Raw genomic sequence first — 6,987 nt, 5'->3', positions numbered from 1 at the left:
TTCTTCTGACACCAATATGGTGACACATATGTATTTATATTACCCAATTTCTTAAAATCAATTTGTTTTTAATATTTTAAAAAGGTGGCAACCCTCCTACAGTTAAGCTAAGAAACAAAGGTTTTCAAACCCTTTTGTCTTGATATACATTTTGTAATAACGGTTTAACTTTTTAAACAATTTGAACTTAATTATTTAAAAGGTGACAATCCTTTTTGAAAAAGTGAAACCATGTTGCCCGTCTACAGCGCAAATCCTTTAATTTGGTGCCTCAGTTTTGAAAATCGAACGAACGGTACCGGTCTGATGGCACTGATTACTAAATAATTTGACAGGTGACAACTATTTTTGAAAAGTTAAACCTTATTGCACATCTACAGCCCAAGGCATTTAATTTGACACCTCATTTTGGAAAATCGAACGATCGGTGCAGATTTGATGACCTGTACAAAAAATCCCTTCGCGTATTATATATATTGATACGCATAAAATCCTTGTTTAGAGCTGATTTGTTGATTCCGGGCATTTTCGGCACGTAGTGACACATTTTTGACACTTGTGAAAAAGGAACTTATTTTCACGCTCTAATTACCGGAGCAACCCGGTTCAAGATTGAAGTTGCTAAAAATTGCGTTGAGTTTTATCAATTTTTTTCCCTGACAGTGTAAAGCAGTTCCTTCTATATCAAGATATTTTTCTGCAACCTTGAGAGTACTGCCAGCTTTTATTTTTTGCTTTTTATAAATAATATATAATAAAACCACGGTTCCTGTCGATAAATTGATTATTGAACACTTTTACTATTTTACAGTTTATTTCATCCTCCCATTATGTCGAGCAAAAATATAACTACTCAAAAACGCGAATATGTGGTAGATTTCAGACCTTGTGTGGTGGGAGACGCTCAAAAAAGTGGCAGATCTACCACAATGTGGTAGAAGTCCGATCATTGACCGGAAATCTGAATTTTTGCCAATTTTTAATGGATAACACAGCCCAACAAAAATAGAAAAAAATTTTGGTACGGTAAACGTTAAAGCTATTTTTAATAGACGTTTTTGTTCTGATTACGAATCCGTAAGCATAAAGATTCCATCGGTTCCAGATTTTGAAAAAACGAGGTGAAAGTGTCAAAAAATCGCGTTTTTTGCAATATTTTAGAAGCTCTAGTAAAGAAACAAAATGAGGGCTTACGCTGCGTTTTTGCTGCATTTAAAATGCAACATTTAACACTTTCGAACATATTTTTTCGAAGGGGGTTCATGATTTCGCATTAAGCAAATCTACATTTACGCGAGCTCGAAATCGTATGCTTTTGACAAACAGCCGTGTTCCAGTCGCTTATTCAGATCCGGATCTATCACGATCAATTCTCACGGAGAAGATAATGTGCAAAAAAACCCTACTGAAAAGGCTAAATTTTAAACCAAAAATTCAATACAAAAACTTGAATTGTTTTAACCATTTTCTTCAATTAATTAGGAAACAAACAGAGTTGATCACAAATTTATGCAGATTTCTATTAGCATCACATCGATATTGATGTTGCGTAACTTTTCTTTATCAAAATAATGTAAAATAATAAATGAAATCTCGATTCGCGATAACTGAAACGCAGCTAGCAACTGTATACGCGAAAAAGCAATGTTGCCGGTTTTTCTCATTAAACCATGTTCGAATCGTGGAAATTTTTGAAGTTCACAGGTTGCTTTTAACATTTAGATTCTTTATGCCGAAATGTAGTTGCATTTAATTGCATTTAGGTGACGAATATTGTATGGATAAATGTACAGTTAGAGTAGCATTTTGAGCTAAATGCGCTAAATGTACGTTTACGCGCAAGCGAAAACAGCCCATTACACTCAGTACCCTCTATTTGCAATTTTCGCAAAAACGACTCTGTGACGTTAGAACCAATCTGAGACCTATACGACGTCTCCTCGATTCATAATTCGCTCCCTAAGTAATTCTTGAATTAACCTGTTTCCACGCCACATTCGTAATTCGTTTGGCAGCTCTACTTATTGTTCATCGCTATTTATTATTATTTTTATTTACTGCAAATATCGAAGATGGAGAAAACATATTTACATATTTACATACATACATATTTTAATTACTATTTTATTAATTACGGCAATAATTCGTGTTTTTTATTATTTTGTTTTGGCTGTAAAATTTCGATGTATTTCCTAAAAATTTTACAGAATGCATCGTTCGTCATGAGATTATTTGCTCTCAAAAATTTGTATGGCGAATTACGTAATTCGAAGGGTAATTGGATGGCGATTCAAGGCATATTCAACGAGGAAGAAGTGAAAATTCAGTCAAGTTCTCGCATAGCTGACTGTAATGTCAAAAAATGTGAACAAAGAAATTAACCCTTTGTTATGCCTTTATCATATTCGATAAAACTCAATATCTTTGAAGCGAAAGTTTTTGTAAATATGAAGATATTAAAAATCTCATTAGAATCAGCTTCATTTTAGTTATTGAATTTTCATTTTAATGTAAATGTGGAAATGCATACTTACACAAAATTACACACTAACAGGTCTATTCTGCGCTGGTAATAAAAAGTTTGTAACCGGTAAATAAAGTTCCTGTAAATTTTTAAACCTTCTTCGCATTCTGTGTACTCTTGTAACCGGTAAATTTTATTACCATCTCATAAGCTGGTAACAAAGTATTGCCCCGTGAAATATGCAATGCCAGAATTTGCACAATTCTTCATAGCTGCATTGCTTCGGTAACGTGCAGAATAGACCTGTAAATGAAACACACTCATTTATGAAACCGTTTTGACAATTTTCTTCATCTTACTATCCCAGTGTTTTTGAGCATTTATTTTTTTAATCAAATGTTTAATTGGAAAGTATATTAGACATTAAAAAAAATTTTGATTCTAAATTCTACATCAGAACTTAACTTCAATAATTTAGCAATTAAATTTTTGCAATTCGACATTTCCTTTCCATTAAATTTATTAAAAATTACTTTCAGTTTCTTTATGTGAACAAGGAATTCAGGTTTAGGTTTTATCAGACCACCATTTGAAATTTGGTCTATCCATGTATGTGAGTGGGAGATTTTGTCTTCATATTCGGTATGATAAATACTGCAACTGGAAACAAACGCGTCCGTTTGGAAATACTCGGATGCGATGGGCAACAAATAATGTCAGGCGCACACGCGAAGAGTCTCCTAATGAAACATCGCAGCAATTTGCCCACCGTTGCACAGAGGGGTATTTGGCCGATTCAATATAACAATTTGGAGAATCGCAGGGAGAAAATTTTAGTCAGTACATAGAAAAAAAATTCTCTAATTAAGGATAAGTTCCAGTAAAAATTTGCTAACAAGTTTTTAAGGCAGTAAAATCGTAAGCTTTTTTTTCTCAAACTAAATATATGTATGTATCTTATGACTTTAAAAAATCGATGATTGTAAATATGTATGTATATATCCAAGGGTTTCAAGGAAACGACTCTAACGATTTTGATGAATTTTTTATTCAGATAATGTTTTTAATTTTAAGGGTATCTGGAGATATTTGTACAGAGCTGCCACGTATTATTTTTAATTATTAATTCTAAGAAGGCGCAAAAGATGTACTAAAAAATTAAGGTTGAAACACATTTAAATAAAACAAACTACTATATGCTATAGTTAGTTCGATGAGTGTATGAAATATCTGCGTGTTAGATAAGGTTAGGGTTGCCAGACGTACTGCTTTTGGGAGTAAACGCACTCCTTTTCATAGTAATGTACTCAAAAAAAAATATCTGCAAATGTGCTCGTTTCTTAGTCTTGTACTTCTTTTGTACTCCTTTTTCCAGCTATTAATATTTTATCATATACAGGGCGTAAAATAATAACTGTTGCACAGGTGTTATTGAAAAATAAAAGGGAACTTTATAGATTTTGCGAAAAAAGTAGTTTATTGTTAATTATCCACAGATTTTACCTAAATTTTATTAATAAGTTTTTAAATTTTAACCTTCATTTGCGTTTACCAGGAATTCTTTTGTAGAATTTAGTTATTTATTTTTAACATTTATTGTTGCTTTGAAAAAGATTTCTATGATATCCGTGTTTGTTTGTACCTAAATAATGGTAATTTGTAACAATAAATTGCACAAAAATAAATTAAAACAAAAATTGTCCTCCTTTTTTAAATTCTGTACTGCTTTTTTTCTATCGAAAATAGAAATGAACTCCTTTCTCTGTTTCAGAATCTGGCAACCCTAGATTAGGTGCACATTTTTTCAATAAAACTCAACATAATGGTTGGTCCATATAGTTGTTTTCCTAATCATATGTTATTTTGAATTTGATTTTTTAAACTGGTAGCAATCCTACTAAATGTAGTTTAAAATTAAGCCCTTTTAAAGCCATTTGGATGATACCCTTAGCGTAGTAATTCTTTGAAATTAATTGAATTACATTTTTTGACAGGTGGCAAACCATCTCATGTTCCATATCCATATTGTTAAAATGATATTCACATTGCACCATTAACTCGAGTTTGAGGTTTTGTGTTTATGAACAACTGTCAAGCGTTCGTATTGGAGTGTTTGAGAAACTCAGAATTTGATTTGACATTTGTTTGTTTAATTTTTCTTGTTCACATCGTTGTTTTTTACCAAAATACCTTCAAATATAAATATTATTATGTTTATTGCGAAAATATATTTTACAACAATCCAAAAGTATCTACATACATGTAGAATTGGAAAATGCTTGCGCCCAAAGCATTTCGCTTTACCGTACAAGAAGTGAGTTTTTAGTGAATATGATGTGGTTTTGCTTGAATAAACAATGGATGATATTAACAATTCTGCAGAAACCGCATAATAAAATGCATTGAAAACTGGTAGACCAACTTTTCCTAGTTCTTGTTATTCAACTTTTATTAATACATATACATATCTTTGCCGTTGTAGAATCGGAGGGGTATGTTTTGGGAGATTGATTGCCAAAGTAATGGGGAGGAGTTCTTTAGGAACAATTTTCACATGAAGCGCAGTAACTTTGACAAACTATGCGGTCTTCTTTCATGTTTGGAAAAGAAAGACAAAAATTTTCGGAGTCATTAGCCAAGGCGAATTTAGACAAGGTGGTGTTAATGGCGACTTTAGATTTTCGACGATGTACGTCTTAATGTCAAAATGATGTGTTGGTTGTAATATGAATTCGCCTTGTTTACAACAAACACATCATTTGGACATGCAGAAGTACCGCTGCGAAAATCTAAATTCGCCAGTAGCACCACCTTGTATATATCGTGTAGATTTTTCTGAATATCGATATTTCATGGCACGATAATCGTTTTTTTGAATCGATATTCCAGGGTCGATATATCGTTACTTTACCTGTAATATCGATGTTTAAGTTGAAATTTATTTTTCATCTACAAAAAAGTGTATGGAAAAATACTAAAGTAGGTTTAATCAGCAGCCTGTGTGATTTATTTAGCTCTTAAGTTTGACAAACCGCTTGAGTCGATCGGCATTCCGTGTTAATCCTCAATAAATATACAAGATGGAAGTAACACAATTATGTGAGTTGATAAGCAGGTGTAATATTCTATTCAATTGGGAGTAGGATTTTCAACATCGATTTTTCCGATATCGATATCGTTCAGCCCAATATATTGCCATATCGATTTTACATGCAATGAATTAAATGGATTCATGATATGGATACTTTCTTAACATTTCTAGCCATTAGCCGTAAGAAGCGGGTACCCATTGCTGTGTATGCCCTGGGATCGTCCTCTGAGTACCGCAGTGTAGGCAATATGTTCGGAATTGGAAAATGGACTTAATGCTTAATCGTGTTAGAGTTTTGCAAGCAAGCATGGATTGTATTACATCCTATTTACCTTAGTCACATCCTTTTCAGTAAAGACAAGATACGAGAGTGTATGTCTGGGTTCAACCAAATTGGGTTTCCTCAATGCATTGGTGCAATTGGTATGTTTTAACGCGTACATACATTTGTACGATTCACTCAATTGATTTTTCTCATTTAGTTTTCTAAGATGGTTGTGAAGAGGGTGTCCAGATTGTTAAAAAAAAGCGCAATTTCTGAAAAAAAACGCCAAAAGACGCCAATTTTTTTAAAATAAAATTCATGAAACCGATTTTACATATCTTTTATTTTAAAAATGAGATCTTGTTATAATATAGTTTTTAAAACCAAAAACGAATATAATACCTTCAGAGGGTAATAATAAATAACAAAAATCACTTGTATAACAGTGATGTACAAACAATTTTCTTTGTAAATACGCATACTATTTAAAAATATTTGTTTCAACACATTTTGCAATAGGACTGAGCAGTTATTAAATTTATTATAACTCATATTAATGGATTAATCGCACAATCCGCTTTTAAGAGGTCGGCGCTAAAAATTAAATAAAAACCTATAATAAGGCGAGATCAGCTATTTCCACAATTTCTTCAAAATCATATAGTGTCTGAATGATTTACATATCTGTTGTTTTCATATATTGAGAACCTTGATAACATACTGTTTGATATTGGAAACGTTTTGCAGCAGAAACTATTACTATTAAAACTATTAGCCTTCATATAACACTTTATTCGAACTATTGAATTAAGGCTTTCCAACCTCATCCTATTTCGAATCTTAGTTTTTGTGGAATTCATTACGGGAAAAACGCGCTCAACAAAGCATGTGGGTGCGGCTGGATAAAAATATGGATTGACTTATATTACCAAACATTTTATTGCCTGTTGCGGTTTTCACTACGTAAGCAATTATCCAAAATTCTTCAGAGTCGGATGGAATGGTTCGGAGAAAAGTTATTTCATGGGAAAGCTAAAAGATTTAAATATCCGGTTTCCGCTGCTTTTCCTTCAAAGTCAAATAGTGAATTGACAGGTCCCTGAAACTCGCCCTCTTGTGATTCACACACTTTTCTGGTGACAAAATCAAAGCTTTTTTTAAAGTATT

General features: G+C 32.5%; 1 long non-coding RNA gene across 1 annotated transcript; it reads left to right on the top strand.

Annotated features, from left to right (window-relative positions):
- The first annotated feature begins 5,405 nt into the window (after positions 1-5,405).
- Positions 5,406-6,232, top strand: LOC108359244 (uncharacterized). The gene is made up of 3 exons (XR_001846893.1): positions 5,406-5,563; positions 5,727-5,978; positions 6,038-6,232. It is a non-coding gene; the product is annotated as an uncharacterized LOC108359244 (long non-coding RNA).
- The last annotated feature ends 755 nt before the right edge of the window (positions 6,233-6,987 follow it).

This window comes from Rhagoletis zephyria, unplaced genomic scaffold (genome assembly GCF_001687245.7).
Source record: "Rhagoletis zephyria isolate East Lansing unplaced genomic scaffold, Rhagoletis_zephyria_1.1 Rzeph_scaffold_00364, whole genome shotgun sequence".
NCBI classification, from domain to species: Eukaryota; Metazoa; Arthropoda; class Insecta; order Diptera; family Tephritidae; genus Rhagoletis; species Rhagoletis zephyria.
The sequence above is the reverse complement of the archived record's forward strand: the minus strand, read 5'-3'. Positions and strand labels throughout refer to the sequence as shown.